Source organism: Cherax quadricarinatus, chromosome 70 (genome assembly GCF_038502225.1).
Source record: "Cherax quadricarinatus isolate ZL_2023a chromosome 70, ASM3850222v1, whole genome shotgun sequence".
NCBI lineage: Eukaryota > Metazoa > Arthropoda > Malacostraca > Decapoda > Parastacidae > Cherax > Cherax quadricarinatus.
Genome location: NC_091361.1, coordinates 16,142,534 through 16,165,956, shown reverse-complemented (window position 1 = coordinate 16,165,956; position 23,423 = coordinate 16,142,534). Strand labels below are relative to the sequence as shown.

The following is a 23,423-nucleotide window of genomic DNA, read 5'->3' as shown; positions in this document are numbered from 1 at the left end:
TCCTGCGACCCGGTCCTAGACTAGGCCGCTCCTCCGACCCGGTCCTAGACTAGGCCGCTCTTGCAACCTAGTCCTAGACTAGGCCGCTCCTGCAACCTGGTCCTGGACTAGGCCGCTCCTGCAACCTGGTCCTGGACTAGGCCGTCCCTGCAACCTGGTCCTAGACTAGGCCACTCCTGCAACCTGGTCCTAGACTAGGCCGCCCCTGCGACCCGTTCCTAGACTAGGCCGCCACTGCAACCTGGTCATAGGCTAGGTCGCTCCTGCAACCCGGTCCTAGACTAGGCCGCTCCTGCAACCTGGTCCTAGACTAGGCCGCCACTGCAACCTGGTCCTAGACTAGGCCGCTCCTGCAACCTGGTCCTAGACTAGGCCACTCCTGCAACCCGGTCCTAGACTAGGCCGCCCCTGCGACCCGTTCCTAGACTAGGCCGCCACTGCAACCTGGTCCTAGACTAGGCCGCTCCTGCAACCTGGTCCTGGACTAGGCCGCTCCTGCAACCTGGTCCTGGACTAGGTCGTCCCTGCAACCTGGTCCTAGACTAGGCCACTCCTGCAACCTGGTCGTAGACTAGGCCGCCCCTGCGACCCGTTCCTAGACTAGGCCGCCACTGCAACCTGGTCATAGGCTAGGTCGCTCCTGCAACCCGGTCCTAGACTAGGCCGCTCCTGCAACCTGGTCCTATACTAGGCCGCCACTGCAACCTGGTCCTAGGCTAGGTCGCTCCTGCAACTGGACTAGGCCGTCCTGGTCCTACTACTAGGCTAGACGCCACCCTGCAACTAGACTAGGCCGCCCCTCCTAGACTAGGCCGCTGCAACCTGCAATCCTGGTCCTAGACTACTAGGCCGCTAGGCCGCCACTGCAACTAGACTGCCGTCCTGGACTAGGCCGCCCCTGCAACCTGGTCCTGGACTAGGTCCTAGACGCCGCCCTGCAACTAGGCCGCTCCTGCAACCTGGTCCTAGACTAGGCAACCTGGTCCCTAGGCCGCCCCTGCAACCTGTTCCTAGACTAGGCCGCTCCTCCTGCAACCTGGTCCTGGACTAGGCCGCCCCTACCTGGTCCTAGACTAGGCCGCTCCTGCAACCTAGTCCTAGACTAGGCCGCTCCTGCAACCTAGTCCTAGACTAGGCCGCTCCTAGTCCTAGAACCTGCAACCTAGTCCTAGACTAGGCCGCTCCTGCAACCTGGTCCTGGACTAGGCCGCCCCTGCAACCTGGTCCTAGACTAGGCCGCCCCTGCAACCTGGTCCTAGACTAGGTCACTCCTGCGACCCGGTCCTACACTTGGCCGCTCTTGCGACCCGGTCCTAGACCAGGCCGCTCTTACCTGGTCCTGGACTAGGCCCTCTTGTGACCCGGCTAGAGTACCTGGTCCTAGACTCGGCCGCTCTTGACCTAGGCCGCTCCTGCAACCTGGTCCTAGACTAGGCCGCCCCTGCAACCTGGTCCTAGACTAGGCCGCCCCTGCAACCTGGTCCTAGACCAAGCCGCTCTTGCAACCTGGTCCTGGACTAGGCCGCTCTTGTGACCCGGTCCTAGAGTAGGCGGCTCCTGCGACCCGGTCCTAGACTCGGCCGCTCTTGCAACCTGGTCCTAGACTCGGCCGCTCTTGCAACCTGGTCCTAGACTAGGCCGCTCTTGCAACCTGGTCCTAGACTAGGCCGCTCTTGCAACCTGGTCCTAGACTAGGCCGCTCTTGCAACCTGGTCCTAGACTAGGCCGCTCTTGCAACCTGGTCCTAGACTAGGCCGCTCTTGCAACCTGGTCCTAGACTAGGCCGCTCTTGCAACCTGGTCCTGGACTAGCCCGCCCCTGAGATACAGTCCTGGACTAGGCCGCCTGACTGATGGCTTGATCCACCCGTTTAAATGATCAGGCCTAGTGGCTTAGGCACTGGCATCGCGTTTTACGACTCACCACGGGTTCAACCCCCACTCGTTCCGTGGTTTGTTTACAATCACGTTATTACGGCTTGATGAGTCATGTCAGTGTTCTCACCACACCCATGTTATTTCTGGGAGGTATTTTGTACCGTCTACCGAGCCAGTAGTGTTTGTAGGGAGTGAACTCAACCTGGAGATTCCAACCAATTCCTGCAGAATTTTTATGGGGGTAAATTATGACTATGTTTTAAGAAGTACAGCTCCAGGGACTTGAAGTTTTCACAGTGAATAAGATACTTACCTCAGTTATGTTAGCAGTAAAGGTTATCTGTACATTTTCCAAAAACTGCAACTTCTCTTGCCTTTCAAAGAGACTATAAGCATATAACTATGTTCCAGTCTTGAAAGAACAATGAATTTAAAGTGCAGTATTACTGATTTTCCATGTCTTGTTACGGAGGTTCTGGTTATCCAGCCTTTTAACGTATCCCAGATGCGGTTCCTTCCACTAACAGCCTGAATATTTATTTTCTATCTCAGTGGTTATCGTGATTCAGGCAGTTACTTGTTCTGTGGTTGTGATGATAACACTTGTGATCCTCACTTGTATGTAACAAATAATACCATCACTCCTAAGTCCCTTATATTAATATTGTCCTCAACTGAATAATCTGATTTTAATAATAATAATAATAATAATAGGTAGTAGGTTGGTAGACAGCAACCACCCAGGGAAGTACTACCGTCCTGCCAGATGACTGTGAAACAAAAACCTGTAACTGTTTTGCATGATGGTAGGATTGCTGGTTTCTTTTTCTGTCTCATAAACACGCTAAGATAACAGGGATATCTTGCTACTCCTACTTACACTTTGGTCACACTTCACAGACACGCACATGCATATATATATATACATACATCTAGGTTTTTCTCCTTTTTCTAAATAGCTCTTGTTCTTTTTTATTTCTTCTATTGTCCATGGGGAAGTGGAAAAGAATCTTTCCTCCGTAAGCCATGCGTGTCGTATGAGGCGACTAAAATGCCGGGAGCAATGGGCTAGTAACCCCTTCTCCTGTATACAATTACTAAAAAAGAGAAGAAGAAAAACTTTATAAAACTGGGTTGCTTAAATGTGCGTGGATGTAGTGCGGATGACAAGAAACAGATGATTGCTGATGTTATGAATGAAAAGAAGTTGGATGTCCTGGCCCTAAGCGAAACAAAGCTGAAGGGGGTAGGAGAGTTTCAGTGGGGGGAAATAAATGGGATTAAATCTGGAGTATCTGAGAGAGTTAGAGCAAAGGAAGGGGTAGCAGTAATGTTAAATGATCAGTTATGGAAGGAGAAAAGAGAATATGAATGTGTAAATTCAAGAATTATGTGGATTAAAGTAAAGGTTGGATGCGAGAAGTGGGTCATAATAAGCGTGTATGCACCTGGAGAAGAGAGGAATGCAGAGGAGAGAGAGAGATTTTGGGAGATGTTAAGTGAATGTATAGGAGCCTTTGAACCAAGTGAGAGAGTAATTGTGGTAGGGGACTTGAATGCTAAAGTAGGAGAAACTTTTAGAGAGGGTGTGGTAGGTAAGTTTGGGGTGCCAGGTGTAAATGATAATGGGAGCCCTTTGATTGAACTTTGTATAGAAAGGGGTTTAGTTATAGGTAATACATATTTTAAGAAAAAGAGGATAAATAAGTATACACGATATGATGTAGGGCGAAATGACAGTAGTTTGTTGGATTATGTATTGGTAGATAAAAGACTGTTGAGTAGACTTCAGGATGTACATGTTTATAGAGGGGCCACAGATATATCAGATCACTTTCTAGTTGTAGCTACACTGAGAGTAAAAGGTAGATGGGATACAAGGAGAATAGAAGCATCAGGGAAGAGAGAGGTGAAGGTTTATAAACTAAAAGAGGAGGCAGTTAGGGTAAGATATAAACAGCTATTGGAGGATAGATGGGCTAATGAGAGCATAGGCAATGGGGTCGAAGAGGTATGGGGTAGGTTTAAAAATGTAGTGTTAGAGTGTTCAGCAGAAGTTTGTGGTTACAGGAAAGTGGGTGCAGGAGGGAAGAGGAGCGATTGGTGGAATGATGATGTAAAGAGAGTAGTAAGGGAGAAAAAGTTAGCATATGAGAAGTTTTTACAAAGTAGAAGTGATGCAAGGAGGGAAGAGTATATGGAGAAAAAGAGAGAAGTTAAGAGAGTGGTGAAGCAATGTAAAAAGAGAGCAAATGAGAGAGTGGGTGAGATGTTATCAACAAATTTTGTTGAAAATAAGAAAAAGTTTTGGAGTGAGATTAACAAGTTAAGAAAGCCTAGAGAACAAATGGATTTGTCAGTTAAAAATAGGAGAGGAGAGTTATTAAATGGAGAGTTAGAGGTATTGGGAAGATGGAAGGAATATTTTGAGGAATTGTTAAATGTTGATGAAGATAGGGAAGCTGTGATTTCGTGTATAGGGCAAGGAGGAATAACATCTTGTAGGAGTGAGGAAGAGCCAGTTGTGAGTGTGGGGGAAGTTCGTGAGGCAGTAGGTAAAATGAAAGGGGGTAAGGCAGCCGGGATTGATGGGATAAAGATAGAAATGTTAAAAGCAGGTGGGGATATAGTTTTGGAGTGGTTGGTGCAATTATTTAATAAATGTATGGAAGAGGGTAAGGTACCTAGGGATTGGCAGAGAGCATGCATAGTTCCTTTGTATAAAGGCAAAGGGGATAAAAGAGATTGCAAAAATTATAGGGGGATAAGTCTGTTGAGTGTACCTGGTAAAGTGTATGGTAGAGTTATAATTGAAAGAATTAAGAGTAAGACGGAGAATAGGATAGCAGATGAACAAGGAGGCTTTAGGAAAGGTAGGGGGTGTGTGGACCAGGTGTTTACAGTGAAACATATAAGTGAACAGTATTTAGATAAGGCTAAAGAGGTCTTTGTGGCATTTATGGATTTGGAAAAGGCGTATGACAGGGTGGATAGGGGGGCAATGTGGCAGATGTTGCAAGTGTATGGTGTAGGAGGTAGGTTACTGAAAGCAGTGAAGAGTTTTTACGAGGATAGTGAGGCTCAAGTTAGAGTATGTAGGAAAGAGGGAAATTTTTTCCCAGTAAAAGTAGGCCTTAGACAAGGATGTGTGATGTCACCGTGGTTGTTTAATATATTTATAGATGGGGTTGTAAGAGAAGTAAATGCGAGGGTCTTGGCAAGAGGCGTGGAGTTAAAAGATAAAGAATCACACACAAAGTGGGAGTTGTCACAGCTGCTCTTTGCTGATGACACTGTGCTCTTGGGAGATTCTGAAGAGAAGTTGCAGAGATTGGTGGATGAATTTGGTAGGGTGTGCAAAAGAAGAAAATTAAAGGTGAATACAGGAAAGAGTAAGGTTATGAGGATAACAAAAAGATTAGGTGATGAAAGATTGAATATCAGATTGGAGGGAGAGAGTATGGAGGAGGTGAACGTATTCAGATATTTGGGAGTGGACGTGTCAGCGGATGGGTCTATGAAAGATGAGGTGAATCATAGAATTGATGAGGGAAAAAGAGTGAGTGGTGCACTTAGGAGTCTGTGGAGACAAAGAACTTTGTCCTTGGAGGCAAAGAGGGGAATGTATGAGAGTATAGTTTTACCAACGCTCTTATATGGGTGTGAAGCGTGGGTGATGAATGTTGCAGCGAGGAGAAGGCTGGAGGCAGTGGAGATGTCATGCCTGAGGGCAATGTGTGGTGTGAATATAATGCAGAGAATTCGTAGTTTGGAAGTTAGGAGGAGGTGCGGGATTACCAAAACTGTTGTCCAGAGGGCTGAGGAAGGGTTGTTGAGGTGGTTCGGACATGTAGAGAGAATGGAGCGAAACAGAATGACTTCAAGAGTGTATCAGTCTGTAGTGGAAGGAAGGCGGGGTAGGGGTCGGCCTAGGAAGGGTTGGAGGGAGGGGGTAAAGGAGGTTTTGTGTGCGAGGGGCTTGGACTTCCAGCAGGCATGTGTGAGCGTGTTTGATAGGAGTGAATGGAGACAAATGGTTTTTAATACTTGACATGCTGTTGGAGTGTGAGCAAAGTAACATTTATGAAGGGATTCAGGGAAACCGGCAGGCCGGACTTGAGTCCTGGAGATGGGAAGTACAGTGCCTGCACTCTGAAGGAGGGGTGTTAATGTTGCAGTTTAAAAACTGTAGTGTAAAGCACCCTTCTGGCAAGACAGTGATGGAGTGAATGATGGTGAAAGTTTTTCTTTTTCGGGCCACCCTGCCTTGGTGGGAATCGGCCGGTGTGATAATAAAAAAAATAAATAATAATAATAATAATAATAATAATAATAATAATAATAATAATAATATATTTCTACAAGTACATGTACAAGGTATACAGACCATAGCTGACAATAGTGACATACTACTAAATAGAAAGCAGTTTATTATGCAGAGCATTTCCCGCAAATTAGGTCAGTTTTTGCCCCAGGATGCGACCCACACCAGTCCACTAACACCCAGGTACCCATTTTACTGATGGGGAAAATAGACAACCGGTGTAAAGAAACACGCTCAATATTTCTACTCTCGCCGGGAATCGAACCCGGACCCTAGCTGTGTGAAGCGGGAGCTTTAGCCACCAGGCCACGGGACACCTTACAAGTTTTCCCCCTCAAAATTTCCTTATCGTATTAGCTGAAGTTTCTCATTAAACATCTTATACCTTTGAAGAGTTTCGATAGTTAATCTGCTTACTGAGCCCGGCCATGGGCCAGGCTCATCTGGTGCTTGCCTGGTCAACCATTTTGTTTTCTGTGGCCCACTGGAAGACTTGATTTATATTGGCTGGAAGATTTGCTGAATCCTCAGCTGATACCACTCTCTATCTCACAAATTTCAGTATCATCTGCACTGATGATACGGTGCAGTGATTTGTCCTCGGATTTTATTTTGTGGTCTACTCATTAGCTTTTTTTTCCCCCATTTTTTTCATTGTGGTATTTTTACATATTTGATTGTGATTTCTTGAATTAAGTTCCATTTATTACAAAGGCAAATATCCATTCGCTCTCTTTTCCACTTTTTCCTACTGAATTTATTTTGTGCATAATTACACCACGGTCGCCTTTCTCGAAAGGTTTTTCTAAGTCTGCATAATGCATATGCATATTTTTTTTTTGTCTTCGAGCGCATCGAAGATAATTAGGTAATTGTCGAGCAGTTTAAAGAGGCAGGAACTACCTGCTCTGTATCCATTATGATCTGGGTTGTCCAGTTGCTCAACAATCTTGCTTCTTAAAACTGTCAAATATTTTGATAATGTGGGACATCGTACGATCTATACCGATCAGGTGTGGCGCACAGCTGTATTTATGATTTTTTAATGATGAGAAGATTCATGAAGATTCATGTATGTATATCAGTGGTATTCAGTACCGTGTATACTTGTAGATATCTGGTCATCTAGGGCTTCATCAGTACAAGGACATGGAAATATATACGGAAAGTAGTGGAAGATGAGGTAACCGTCCCTCAGTCTAGGGGCAGGTGATGAGCACCGTAGTACTGATGACTCTGAAGCACAGGCAGGAAAATTGCTGCTTATTTACTGGAGTCAGAGGACGTGCAGCAGGCGAAGGCACTGTCACTGGTAGGCGGGACTTCCCAGTAGAAGTAGGTCATTCCCAAGAGGACATAACCACAACCTACTTGCTAACACCTGGCTCAACTCTTGGGTATGACCTACTTCCACTGGAGAGTTCTTCCTACCAGTGACAATGATTTGATCGGCTACATGTCCTCTGATTCCAGTATAAAAGCACCAATCTTCCTGCCTGTGCTTCAAGACTACGGTACTCATAACCTGCTCCTAGTCTTAGGGACTAATTACTTGATCTTCCACCATTTGCTGTATATATTTCTATTATGACCATGTACTGATAAAGCTTCTGGATGGCGAAACGTCTACAAGTAAAGATACCTAGATGTTGCACATGTGTTTAATTCATCAAGACTCGTGTATACAGAGTCTATATGTATTAAATATTTATGGCGCGTGATGATGATTTCTTGTCCTTGATGAATATGCATTACCAGGTATCTGGGCCAAGAAGACTGCATGGGAATGTTTATTAGAGTCTTCTTGACGTCGAGTGGGTCAGGGTGATGTCAGAAACCGTGAGGATGTCGACTGATTTTTTAGTCTGAGTAATGGTTCACTGAACAGAATATCGTATTGCACCTCCACTATTTCACTAATTTCTTTTATGTCAGTGTAAAAGTCATTTCCTTTACGAATGGACTCAGTACTAGAAATGGCCTTTTTTTCCCCCATGGAATTTATATAAAAAGAAAAGTATTTTGGATTTCTTTCGATTTCTTGAAAGACATTTTGCTCCCGTGTTTCTTTCACTTTGTATCATGCATTCAGTTTGTTCAGTATTTTCTAGGTTAGGTTAGGTAAGGTTCGTCAGGAAACAGGACAAATGTTTCCTGACGCGGGTCTTAGTCAGATGATGACCCGCCTTTGGAGCTTTTGGTCATCTGACCGAGGCCTTCCGCTGGCTTACCGGTCCACCCCTTTAAAAATTATGGTCATTTATAACCTAGTATTTTCTATTTTTTTTTCTTTCAAATCAGTGTTTTTTTTTTCGTCCTTCAGAAAATCTGCATTATTATAATCATGGAGCGCTAAACCCGTAGGGATTATACAGAGCCTGCTGAGAGGGGGGGGATGGAAGACATTCAGTTAACTGGAGCACAAATCCAATTCCCTAGATCAAGAACTTCACAAAAAGATTAGAGTGAAAGATAACTGCCATTAGAGTTTGCAGCATTATACCCAACATGGAACCTGGAAGTACACTAACCTAACAGACACACCAGAGAGTTATTGCGGCTGTGTGAGAAGTTGCCTCTGAAACGACAGATAACAGAACCTACTAAAAATGAAAATATTCTAACGTGAACTTCAAGAACAATGAGGAAGTAATCAGAGACATCGTTATCTCAAATACAGTAGGCTTCAATCACAGTCTCTCTAGGGCCGGGTTACCATCTGGAAAAGACTAGGGCCGGGACAGTACCGGTGAACCTACTACTTACAGCCTCTCTGAGGTATAGACAACCTTAAAACAATGCACAGAGAACCTTATAAGTAGACATTGCGAAGGGAGGTATAGTAAATTTAACTTCAACAGTGAAAGAATTGATTTGGACTAAAACGATGAACTATTCAACATTACAAAATAAACAAATAACCCGCACATAGCAGAGAGGAGCTTACGACAATGTTTGGACCCAACTTGGACCATTTACAAGTCACACGGTGTGACTTGTAAATGGCCCAAGTCGTAACGAAGCGTCGTTATAAGAGTCTTTCTCCCATGTGCGGGTTATTTGTGTGAAATTAATTTAAAAGAAATCAATGTACTGGTCGACATTACTGGCGACGGTGTGTCTGTTGTGCTGTTCCTGCCACACCACTCGGTCCTCCCTCTCAACACTGAACCAGCTGAATACAACCTACATTATATTCGTATAAATGCTACAATTCCTCATAGATGAACTACATTCTGATGTAATCCTAGTATTGGAAATAAGGAATAACCATGAAATATTTTAAGACTAGTTTGAAGTATTGTAAATCCACTCGTTTGTTATTAATTTTCTCAGGGCTGATATTACAACGTAACTAGTATGTTTCACACCTACAAGAGTCAAGCACGTGATTCTACCTAACTTTTACCTATTACCACTAAAGATTAGAATGAGTGACTACTGATAACAAATGGTGCCTCTCCAACACCAGGTAATTATGTGTAATGACCCAGTATCTTAACCAGCCTCAGTCTAGGCTGTTGCTATATACTTTGCCTGTAACTATACTTAAAAATATATACACATAATATGAGTAGACATGTGTCTGATAGCACACATTGGAACTGGGTTTTTGCAATAGTCCTCTATATTGGGATTTTGCAATAGTCCTCTATATTGGGATTTTGCAATAGTCCTCTATATTGGGATTTTTGCAATAGTCCTCTATATTGGGATTTTGCAATAGTCCTCTATATTGGGATTTTGCAATAGTCCTCTATATTGGGATTTTGCAATAGTCCTCTATATTGGGATTTTGCAATAGTCCTCTATATTGGGATTTTGCAATAGTCCTCTATATTGGGATTTTGCAGTAGTCCTCTATATTGGGATTTTGCAATAGCCTCTATATTGGGATTTTGCAATAGTCCTCTATATTGGGATTTTGCAATAGTCCTCTATATTGGGATTTTGCAATAGTCCCCTATATTGGGATTTTGCAATAGTCCTCTATATTGGGATTTTGCAATAGCCCTCCATATTGGGATTTTGCAATAGTCCTCTATATTGGGATTTTGCAATAGTCCTCCATATTGGGATTTTGCAATAGTCCTCCATATAAACACAATTTTTTTTTCTATAATACAACTGGTTTCAGTCTCCCTATCTTCACACAAGAATATATTCATGAGGTCTTAATTAAGACAACACAAACTGCTCCCTTGCAAGAAATACCTAATGACATAAGTATTTAAATTTCAACCCATATTTATACATCCTAAAAAGGCCATATTATTGCTGTGAGGGTTAGGATAGGTTAGATTCGTCAGGAAACAGGACAAGTGTTTCCTAACGCGGGTCTTAGTCATATTATGACCGGAACCTGAAGGTTTTGGTCATCTGACCGAGGCCATAATTATGGTTATAATTATGTGAGCTGGAACAAAATCTTCGCTGGTGTTGCTACATCGCCACCGCCATTACCACCACCACCACCACCACCACCACCACAACCACAACAACAACACCACCACAACCACAACAACAACAACACCATCCCCAGCGCCGCCGCCGTCACTCCTGGTACCACGTCAACAATAACGAGTGGCATCCCGCAAGTGTCAATGTTAGTACCGTTGTTGTTCCTAATACATCTCAACCACTTTTTAGAATTTTATGTCACTGCTGATGATATAAACTTAATGGGAACGCAAGCGGGAGAGATACATGACTATATACACTTGGAAAATCCTAGAGGGATTAGTAACAAACTTGCACCCGAAAATCACTGCCTATGAAAGCAAAAGATTGGGCAGACGATTCAACATTACTCCAATGAAAGGCAGGGGTGCCACTAGCACGATAAAAGACAACACAATAAGCGTCAGGGGCCCAAGACTATTCAGCTACCTCCCAGCACACACAAGGAGCTGAACAGACAGTACCTGACCAGCCGGGCTGTGGTTCCTACGTCGGGTTGCGTGCAGCCAACAGTAATAGCCTGGCTGGTCAGACCCTGATCAACCATGAGGCCTGGTCACAGACCGGGCCGCGGGGGCGTTGACCCCCAAAACCCTCTCCAGGTATACTCCAGTGACAAGTCCCTGGGAAACCTCAGCAGATTATAAATGAGGTTAAACAAGTGGCTTTGAATGTTAGGTCATGAGATATGCAGAATATGAGGACAGACCGGACATAGAGTACAGCGTGAGTGATGAGCTGCAAACATTATACAACGATAAGAACACTGAGATAAATGTACCATCAATCATATTGCCAGAAATACGAGACAATCGTATGATGTCGTCGGTAAAGTATGTAAGCTAAGCAAACTTCAGAAGAGCATTCAGAAATTTGATCACAAAATCCTTCAGAACTTTATATACGGCAAATGTTAGGCTGATCATTGAGTACACTGCCCCAGCATGGAGCCCACATCTGAACAGGCACGTGAAAAAGCTCGAAAATTTTCGTATGTTTGCTACTAGACTAATACAAGAACTAAATGGAAATCTGAAGGAACTTTGTACCTTGTAGGAACCGTACCTATTTACCTTAGAGGAGAGAAGAGCAAGGAGGGACATAAGTACTGTATACAAACACTTAAGAGAAGTTTCTAGGGTACATAAGGACGCACTAAACTTAAGACCAGGGTTAAGAGGAGACAAGACGAAGTGGAAGCTGTGCCATTGGGTGGTTGAAAAGTGAAATGATTTGAAAGAGGAGGTAAGCTTAATACACAGCTTCAGGAGTAGATATGATAAAGACCAAGAGGTCAGTAATCATGGATGCTGATTAAAGTCTTTGAAGTGGGGCCAGGAGCTGAATCTCGACCCCCTCAAGCACAATTCGGTGAGTACATCTCTGTGAATACCAGCACCACCACACCACTACTGCCTCACCGTCACCAAGATACCACCAACACACCACCATACCTATAGTGGGTTTCCAGGATCAGCGCCCCCGCGGTCCCGTCTGTGTCCAGGCCTCCATCCTGTGACCACCACCACCACATCACCACAACACCACCATCACGACATCACCACCACACCATCACGACACCATCACCACCACACCACCATGACACCATCACACCACGACACCACCACACCATCATCACACCATCACCACACCATCACCACCATGACACCGCCATCACCGCCACACCATCACCACCATGACACCGCCATCACCACACCATCACCACCACATCACCACCACATCACCACCACAGAGTGCTAACCGGTTTCCCTGATTCCCATCATATATGTTACCTTGTTCGCACTCCAACAGTACGTCAAATCATAAGCACTTTCCACTACTCACTGTCTAACACGCTCACACTCGCTTGTTCGATGTCCAAGCTCCTCACATGCAAAACCTCCTTTACACCCACCAACCATAGGGTGACCCCCACCACTACCCACACAGATTTATATGCCCTCCAAGTCCACCTGTTTTGTTACATCCTCTCTAAATGTCTCCTGTTCCATTCCAAGATTTTTACCATTCCAGTCTCATTCCAAGATTTTTACCATTCCAGTCTCATTCCAAGATTTTCACCATTCCAGTCTCATTCCAAGATTTTCACCATTCCAGTCTCATTCCAAGATTTTCACCATTCCAGTCTCATTCCAAGATTTTTACCATTCCAGCCTCATTCCAAGATTTTTTCTCATTCCAAGATTTTCACCATTCCAGTCTCATTCCAAGATTTTCACCATTCCAGTCTCATTCCAAGATTTTCACCATTCCAGTCTCATTCCAAGATTTTTACCATTCCAGTCTCATTCCAAGATTTTCACCATTCCAGTCTCATTCCAAGATTTTCACCATTCCAGTCTCATTCCAAGATTTTCACCATTCCAGTCTCATTCCAAGATTTTTACCATTCCAGTCTCATTCCAAGATTTTCACCATTCCAGTCTCATTCCAAAAAATTTGCCATTCCTATCTAATACCAAGACTTGTTTGTCTACTACCATTCATAAATTTTAAAATAATCTTCCATACTGAAATACAAGAACACCCTCCTCTCAGCCCTAGAAGAAACACAAGCGTTAGTTTTGTTGCACAATAATCCTTTATCGTGTCGAGATAAAACTGCCGCGCTCACGCACACTTCTCCAGGCTATTTTAGGTCACTTTCACACAGTACCGCCATTATCTGCAGAAACTAACAAGGGAACTGTGTAGTGGCCAGAGTTATCATGGGTACAGTATGTAGTTATCAAGTATAACAACACACATATCTGTAAGATGTGTGAGCCCTTGTGTACGGCGCATCGTACAAGCTACTAAGACGCCATTGTTCGCGAAGCTGACGGGCTTCTCCAGACTCGTCTGACGTCTCACGCAATTGTAATGTAATTGTCTTGCTTATAAAGCAAGCCAAGCAGACCTGCCTTATAAAACAAGCCAAGCAGACCTGGTTTATAAAGCAGTTGAAGAAGCCAAGAAAAAATATACTGTATTTAATAATGATAACTAGATTTAGGCTGATTCTGGGGTGGTGAGCCCAGATGCTCACCAGGGGTAGCACAGGCCTATGGAGACAGTTCCCATAGCGGGAACCACGGGAAACAGAAATGGTGTAGGCATACACTTTCAGTAGTACCAGTTATCTCAATAGTACCAGTTACCAGTAACTAGTGTCAGTAGTAATGACTCATACACCGACCGTTACTGATTCTTAGCTCAAAGTGTTTTTAGAAGAATCAGTGAAACACTTCATAAATCAACACTCGAACAAAGCCGTCCAAAATCAAAGTAGGTTCGAGAGTTATGCTGACTAACAAAACGTCCTTTTCGAGTAGTTGAACATATTAATGGCAATAAGTATAAGGTTAGAGAAATTAGTACTGGTCAGTATAAGGAATCGCATTTAGATCATATGAAGTTAGTATGTGATGATAATGATGCTCCAACCCAGACAAATGTGACAGACTCTGAAAATCCTCCTGATCCTGTACTCTCTACCTCTAATACTCAATCAGACGATCAACCTGAATGTCTTTATTCCCTACGTACACGACAGGTATTGAGAAATCCACAAGTATCATTTGTAACTACTAATTCAGATCTGCCTCAAACACGACATGAGTTAGCCATTGCAACAGAGTTTGATCCTCCCAGAAATGATACCCATTCTGCATATGTAAATCTCACCCTAGCAGAGTTGGGGTTAAATGTAAATAACCTGTATAGATGAATAATATAGTTTACAATGTTTTTCTGTTGTCTGCTACAATATCAACTTACTAATATTCAAGAATTTTTTTGTGTGTTCACGTTCTCTCCGAATTCTGCCTTTTCTGTTAAACACTTCTTTCTTTGTACACATCCTTCCTCAGAATCCGTAGATCACATGAATACAGATCGATCGATCAAATTTTTTTTGATCACTTCTGTTGTGTAATCCCGCTATTGAGCCTCATTCTATGCCTTGCGATATATCATACCTTGTAATGCATTGCAACAAGTTCCATTGCAACAAGCTCCATTACAACAAGTTCAATTACAATATGTTCCATTACAGTAAGTTACGTTAGCTTCCATTCCGATTTTCTTCTTATATCTGTTATAATGTTCATTTGTATACTTTGACATTGTATAGAATCAGCCCAAGCCGTACGCCTGTCGTCTCTAGTTTGTATTAGTTGTATGTCAGGACGACATACGTTAGCGTCGCCGAGCTCTCAGTAGTACCAGTTACCAGTAACCAGTTACTAGTGTCACTAGTAATGACCGACCGTTACTAATCCTCTGCTCCTGCTTGAATCACTGACTGTTATTCACTGTCACAGCTGACCTAGCATGATTTGAATGCCGCTCACCCCCTAGGCACCACTGTGACTCAGTTGAAGGATAGACAAGAGAGACGCAGGTCATGCTTGGCGCTTCCCATATACTCCGTCGAATATACGTACTCACAGCCTACGTGAGTGTTATTACCCAATCCACATTTCGAACCCCCACGTAACAACATCGCTACAGTATTACAAAATCTTTAGCAAAGTTAGCTTAGGTTTCAGCTCAGGTAATATTAGGTTAAGTTGCTTAGCCAAGTTTGATGCAAATTAAAAAACTACCATGTTAATTCACGTTAATATATCTATCAATCCATAAAATAAAATGTTTGATTTTGAAAGAATATCCATCTGCTTTAAGTGTTCTGGCTTTAATAATATTTTTTTAAATAACACATTTCCACATGTAATCTTGTCGGTAATTTTCGAACCTCGTTCTTTTGCCTTTTATTCTTGTGGTGCCGTCCACAGTCTGGATGTTCAGTGCGCAGTTATCTGGCCACTACCGTCCACAAGATGGGTATAAGATAGACTGTATAGTACCCGCTACCGTCCACAAGATGGGTATAAGGTAGACATAGTACCAGCTACGGCCCACAAGATGGGTATAAGGTAGACAGTATAGTACCAGCTACCGCCCACAAGATGGGTATAAGGTAGACTGTATAGTACCCGCTACCGTCCACAAGATGGGTATAAGGTAGACATTATAGTACCAGCTACCGTCCACAAGATGGGTATAAGGTAGTATAGTACCAGCTACCGCCCACAAGATGAGTATAAGGTAGACATTATAGTACCAGCTACCGCCCACAAGATGGGTATAAGGTAGACAGTATAGTACCAGCTACCGTCCACAAGACGGTAACTTACCGCACAGTGGTAACTTACCGTTACCACTGTGCTAAATCAGACAAAAACTCGCTATTATGACCTTCATATTGATGATTTCGCTCGTCATTCTAACATCACGTTTCTTGTTGCTATCAATGCACTGCGTACGTAGCAACAAGGAACATTATTTTTTTAGGTTGCTTATTTGTGGGTAAATATGTTCCTCAAAGGTTCCTGTGACCTAATCTAAACTAACTTAAGCAACTGGTATTTGTAAGTTGACAGCGTTAATTGACGTTAGGAAGTTAATATCTTTAAAGCGACCTCTTTCTCCTGTCAGTGCGTGTAGTTTCCACGAAATTGCCGTTCGTTCATTTTTGCTCTCTCTGACATAGCAGGGAAATTTATGAAACAATTTGTTATTTATTAATTATGAACTAATAACGAAGTAAGTAATGGGCGACTTACGTCTGCTGACGCGGGACGTTCTTATTGCCTTTCAGCGTTCGTCTACTCTTAAAAATACAGCGCAGGACGGGTTGTACAATGAGGCAATGTTGCGTGTGGAGTGTGAGCTACGTAGGTACCTTCAGGCTGACTGTCTCGCCTGGGACAACTGGAGACTTGTTAACACACACGAACCCTCTGTCCGCGGCAGGCGCAAACCCGTGGGTCGTATCAGCCAGTGTAAGAGATAGCGCCGAGGAGTGTATGTTGGGAAAACATACACTCGCAGAATGAGGACTCTTAGGTAGTAATTCTTCATCAGCGTGGGAGGGAGGCGTGGATCAACAAGCTAGCGGAACTAGTGTCTCACAATCCGTGATGAAAATAGCTCGCTTGATAAACATACCATTCACGAGGAATTTGAGAGTGGACTGTTAAAAGAACTGGGAGGTACAGGGGCTGGCGTGGGGCTGTTGTGAGCAGACATGTTCTCTGTGGGTTATGAGTCGTTCACATGAGTTTTGAACGCTGGAGGGCGAAGCTTCAAACTTCTATTTGAACAAGTTCTCGCTCTATTTATAGCGAAAACTTTTAGACTGATACGTCGTTTAAATAAAGTATTGTTGTGCATACATAGATCTTCAACCACAGGGAAAGAGTTGGAAATCTATGTGAAGAGGTCTGAGAAGAGGTCTGGGAAGAGGTCTGGGAAGAGGTCTGGGAAGAGACTGGGAGACCAATATTAGTCGAACTGATAGAATCTCTATCATATTGCTTATTGTCCCAGTAATATAACGAGTGAATGTGCCTTAACCGCTGTCAGTCCAACAGCCAGACATACATCTGGAGTTTACCTGGAGAGAGTTCCGGGGGTCAACGCCCCCGCAGCCCGGTCGACTATATATATATATATATATATATATATATATATATATATATATATATATATATATATATATATATATATATATATATATATATATATATATATATTATATAATGCGTGTGTGTGTGTGTTGTGCCGAAGAGGCAAAACTTGCGATTTTGGCTTAAATAGCAACTCTGTTTCTTCCGAATAAGACAAGCGAAAATTTGTGTATGCAATAATTTCGCAAAAATCATTCTGAAACTAACGAAAAAATACATTTTATTATGTTTATTTATTATTAATTTACTGTAAACTTATCTAAAATATATTTATTTGGATTAGGGTAGATTAAATCCCGCTTGATATAATAAGGTTAGATAAGTTTTCTAAGATTCTTTTGGTACAAAATTATTAATTTTTACATTAACATAAATGAAAAAATATATCTTTAAACGTTTATTATTATTAACACATCGTCCGTTTCCCACCAAGGCAGGGTGGCCCGATAAAGAAAAACTTTCATCATCATTCACTCCATCACTGTCTTGCCAGAGGCGCACTTACACTACAGTTATAAAACTGCAACATTAACACCCCTCCCTCAGAGTGCAGACACTGTACTTCCCATCTCCAGGACTCAACTCCGGCCTTCCGGTTTTCCTGAATTCCTTCATAAATCTTACCTTGCTTACCCTCCAACAGCATTTCAAGTCCTGAAAGTTCAAGCCCCTCGCACACAAAACCTCCTTTATCCCCCTCCCTCCAACCTTACCTAGGCCGACCCTTACCCCGTCTTCCCTCCACTACAGATTTGTACACTCTCGATGTCATTCTATTTTGTTCCATTCTCTCTACATGTCCGAACCATCTCAACATCTCCTCAATCCTCTTGATAACAGTTTGGTAATCTTGCGCCTCCTCCTAATTTCCATACTATGAATTCTCTGCATAATATTCACACCACTCGTTGCTCTCAGACATGACATCTCCACTGCCTCCAGCCTTCTCCTCGTTGCAACATTCACCACCCATGCTTCACACCAATATAAGTGTGTTGGTATAACTATACTCTCATACATTCCCCTCTCTGCTTCCATGGGCAAAGTTTTGTCTCCACAGACTCCTACGTGCCCCACCTTTTTTGCCTCGTCAATTCTATGATTCACCTCTTTCATAGACTCAACTTCTGACACGTAGACTCCTAAATATATGAATACATTCACCTCCTCCATACTCTCTCCCTCCAATCTGATATCCAATCTTTCATCACCTAATCTTTTTGTTATCCTCATAACCTTACTCTTTCCTATATTCACTTTTAATTTTCTTCTTTTACATACTCTACCAAATTCATCCACCAACCTCTACAACTTCTCTTCAGAATCTCCCAAAAGCACAGTGTCATCAGCAAAGAGCAACTGTAACAACTCCCACTTCGTGTTAGATTCTTTATCTTTTTAACCTCACACCTCGTACCAAGACCCGAGCACTCACTCTTACAACAGCATTTATAAATATACTGAACAACAACATGACATCACACATTCTTGTCTAAGTTGGCAAATCAGTTCTTAAGCGATCCAAATTCAAGGAAAAACTTCGTCTGAGTGACACGTACCATCTCTACAAGTTTCCCACCCAGAGGCTGCATTCTTCAGCCATTACACAGAATACACCAGTTTAAAGCACATGAAGTATTGTAATTAACTGGAAAGTTTAAACCTTCTCAGTTTAAGCCCCAAAATGTATCATCTTGTACTATGTCAATAAAGATTCAAGCTGCCCGAAAAAAAAAAAAAAATAAAAATTTTTTTTTATACAAATAGCCAGACATCTGAGCACACCAACAATAATAGTAATACCAGTTTTCCAAGTCGGATACACCAGCGTTGAAAGTTTCAAGCCGATCAGAAGAGGCTTTCTCAAGTTATCGAGAAGAAACCGAAAAGAACAAGTCACAATACCCTGACTGGAACAATATACAAATAAACAGAACATAGGAGAGAGAGAGAGAGAGGCTTATGACGACGTTCGGGTCCGACTTGGACAATTTACAAAGTTACGGTGTGACTGTAAACTATACAAGTCGGACCGAAACGTCGTCGTAAGCTCATCTTTCCTATGTGCGGGTTATTCATGAAAACCAGAACCAAAGATTGTCTATACAAATTTAACTAGAGTGCACCAGCAAGTAACAGTTGCGTCATGAGTCGTACACTAGTTACAGTGCACCAGCAAGTAACAGTTGCGTCATGAGTCGTACACTAGTTACAGTGCACCAGCAAGTAACAGTTGCGTAATGAGTCGTACACTAGTTACAGTGCACCAACAAGTAACAGTTGCGTCATGAGTCGTACACTAGTTACAGTGCACCAGCAAGTAACAGTTGCGTCATGAGTCGTACACTAGCTACAGTGCACCAGCAAGTAACAGTTGCGTCATGAGTCGTACACTAGTTACAGTGCACCAGCAAGTAACAGTTGCGTCATGAGTCGTACACTAGTTACAGTGCACCAGCAAGTAACAGTTGCGTCATGAGTCGTACACTAGTTACAGTGCACCAGCAAGTAACAGTTGCGTCATGAGTCGTACACTAGTTACAGTGCACCAGCAAGTAACAGTTGTGTCATGAGTCGTACACTAGTTACAGTGCACCAGCATGTAACAGTGGTGTCACGAGTCATTCCATAATTACAGTGCACCAGCATGTAACAGTGGTGTCACGAGTCATTCCATAGTTACAGTGCACCAGCTTTGAAAATCTGAAGCTGATCAGAGGAGACAAGTTATGAACGAAAATTTTGGAGGCAGAGAAAAAAATCAGACACTAACTTTTTAGGCTAGATAATTAGAACCTCTAGAACAAGAGTATTTTTTTAAGTAATTTTTTCTGTCTAGACTAGAATACTGATGTACACTAATGGCCCCTTTTTAGGCAGGTGAAACTACAAAATGTACAGAGAATCTTCACTGCTAATGGAAACCAAAACTCCAAAATTATAGGGAACACTGGAAGCCCCAATGACTACACTCCCTGGAAGATAACACAAGAGAAATACATAAGTTACACCTGGAAAGTTCTGAAGCGGTTGGTCCCAAATCTGCTTCTGGAATAACTCCAGAAGCAATGGACTCCGTAGGTGTTGCATAATACTCCCCGTGAAAACCAGGAATTCAATGAGTACACACAGAGGTAATTCAGTAAGTGTTAAGGGTCTCAGCACTTTTCTACACCTTCGCTTCATACAAAAGAACCTCCAATGAACTACATTGTTGCGAAAAGTCTCATGCAAACAGAAGATCCGTTTTGAGAGGTACACGGGGTTTATAGAGGTACACGGGGTTTATAGAGGTACACGGGGTTTATAGAGGTACACGGGGTTTATAGAGGTACACGGGGTTTATAGAGGCACACGGGGTTTACAGAGGTACACGGGGTTTATAGAGATACACGGGGTTTATAGAGGTACACGGGGTTTATAGAGGTACACGGGGTTTATAGAGGCACACGGGGTTTATAGAGGCACACGGGGTTTATAGAGATACATGGAGTTTATAGAGGCACAAGGGGTTTATAGAGGTACACGGGGTTTATAGAGGTATGCGGGGTTTATAGAGGCACACGGGGTTTATAGAGGCACACGGGGTTTATAGAGATACATGAGGTTTACAGAGGCACAAGGGGTTTATAGAGGTACACGGGGTTTATTGAGGCACACGGGGTTTATAGAGGTACACGGGGTTTATAGAGGTACACGGGGTTTATAGAGGTACACGGGGTTTATAGAGGCACACGGGGTTTACAGAGGTACACGGGGTTTATAGAGATACACGGGGTTTATAGAGGTACACGGGGTTTATAGAGGTACACGGGGTTTATAGAGGCACACGGGGTTTATAGAGGCACACGGGGTTTATAGAGATACATGGAGTTTATAGAGGCACAAGGGGTTTATAGAGGTACACGGGGTTTATAGAGGTATGCGGGGTTTATAGAGGCACACGGGGTTTATAGAGGCACACGGGGTTTATAGAGATACATGAGGTTTATAGAGGCACAAGGGGTTTATAGAGGTACACGGGGTTTATTTAGGCACACGGGGTTTATAGAGGTACACGGGGTTTATAGAGGTACACGGGGTATATAGAGGTATGCGGGGTATATAGAGGTATGCGGGGTATATAGAGGTATGCGGGGTATATAGAGGTATTCGGGGTATATAGAGGTACACGGGGTTTATAGAGGTACACGGGGTTTATAGAGGTACACGGGGTTTCGTTCATATGTAGTGAACTTTGTCGACAAAAAGTTCACTACATATGACCGAAACGGTTCTTCTGTTTTCTTAACTCTTACTATCACTACTTGTGTGTTGCGACACACAACTTTTCAAAAGCGAATTTGTTAAGTCCCCCAAGTCAGTTCCTGATCATCCTGGCTGTGGTGCTTACATTGGTCTTGGTGTAATTTGCACCAACAACAGTGATCCCAGGAACTGTCATTAAGTAAATTACAAATAAACTACAGGTATACATCATTCATAAGTCACTATACATATAGTACACAACATGAAGTTGGAGCCAACCACTGAGCCATATTTCGTTTGTTATATTTACTTTATTTCTCTGATGTATACACTATGTGATGTATACACTGATGTATACACCATTCGAAACTATTTAAACGCGAGTCAGTCAAGGAAAGAATGATTACTCATTGAGTAATGACTTTGAGAAGAGCATATCCAGAGTAAGGGTGCTGATGGTTGCCCGTCGTGTGGCGTAATACCTGTCTTGTGGCTGTCCAGTGTTGTGCAAGTGAGGGACCGTAAGAAAATATGACTTGTTCATAACAGTAAGATAACCGACATCTCTCTGGTGTTGATAAATTTGCTGAAATTACAGGTTCAAAGAGGCCGGGACGAGGCAAGAGAGGAGTCGCTTGCACGGTCCTCTGCCTTACCCAGAAGGCGGAGATGGGGTCTTGGCAGACAGTTCAAGAGCGTGGTGCATATTGAAGGTGAGAGTGAACTTATGCCTCATATATATATATTGTTGCAGCCTTTGTTGTCCAGCAAGTTCGAATGGCAACTTACGCTATAAGCTTTTTGGCTGCATTGCTTGCAAGTATCAACACATGGGTCTTCATAATCACTGCCATCACATTTCACCACGAGGAAATCACCGTAATCAAGGGTGAAGACTTTCCTATTTTTTATTATCCTAGCTCCAGTGGTAACCTCATGCTGTCTGCAGATCATCATTTGTATATTCTCAGAAGCTGTTGTAACCTGTGATCACTTGCACCAGGACGATGATTGATGTACCTGTGGTCGGTGTACATCTCTTTCATTGAATACAGTAAGATATTAGAGTTAGATCATGCGCAGAGGCATAAAATTTGTTGATAAGGTGAAGTAGGTAGTTTAAGAATACATTCCATAACGCTGGACCAACAATACTCCACTGTGGAATGTTGGCATTGATCTGGATGCTTAAAAGACTGCTGAGTTAAGAGCTACTCCAGAGGTATATTTTTTTTTTTTTTTTGGGGGGGGGGGAATCTCCCTTGCCAAAGGGAGATTCAAAGAGTCAAAGACATTTAAAATGTCCAGTGCGGTTACACATCTGACCATGGATTCATGCATTAAATGGTGCGTCATAGTGGAGAGTCAACAGTGGATGGACTACAGTGGTTCTTTATTGACAGTCACTAGGAATAATTAATAGAAATAACAATATCATTTGTCAAAAGAATCTTCTAAGGATTTTGCCAGTGTTTGACATGAATCGACTTTTCTTTTTGCAGAAAGGGTAGTAAATTGATCGTTCACCCCCCCCCCCTCATCAAAAGTCATTTACGATTTACAGTAGATATCTCATAAACATGCAAGATTTTAGGTACGTCTTGTTACTTCTACTTACACTTAGGCCATATTACACATGCATGTACAAGCATATATATACATACCCCTGTGGGTTTTCTTCTATTTTCTTACTAGTTCTTGTTCTTGTTTATTTCCTATCTCCATGAGGAAGTGGAACAGAATTCTTCCTCCCTATGTTATGCATGTCGTAAGAGGCAACTAACATAACGGGAGCAAAGGGCTAGTAACCCCTTCTCCTGTATACATTACTAAAGTTAAAAAGAGAAACTTTTGTTTTTCTTTTTATGCCCCCCCTGCCTCGGTGGGATACTGCCAGTGCGTTGATAGATGAAGAAGAAGTTGTATTTGTTAAGACATATAAAAAAATGTTAAGCTCTCTTTGTTCGGGTCCACAGG

At 42.9% G+C, this 23,423-nt stretch overlaps 1 protein-coding gene across 5 annotated transcripts in view; it reads left to right on the top strand.

Annotated features, from left to right (window-relative positions):
* Nucleotides 1-23,423, top strand: part of Pde11 (Phosphodiesterase 11) — a 580,189-nt gene that overhangs the window by 162,626 nt on the left and 394,140 nt on the right. Inside the window, exon 3 of one of the 5 annotated variants that reach the window (XM_070099916.1) lies at nucleotides 22,045-22,159. The exons of the other annotated variants lie outside the window; for them this stretch is intronic. The gene's annotated coding sequence lies outside the window, so the exon portion shown is untranslated. The remainder of the gene's footprint in view (nucleotides 1-22,044; nucleotides 22,160-23,423) is intronic. 5 annotated transcript variants of the gene reach the window in all.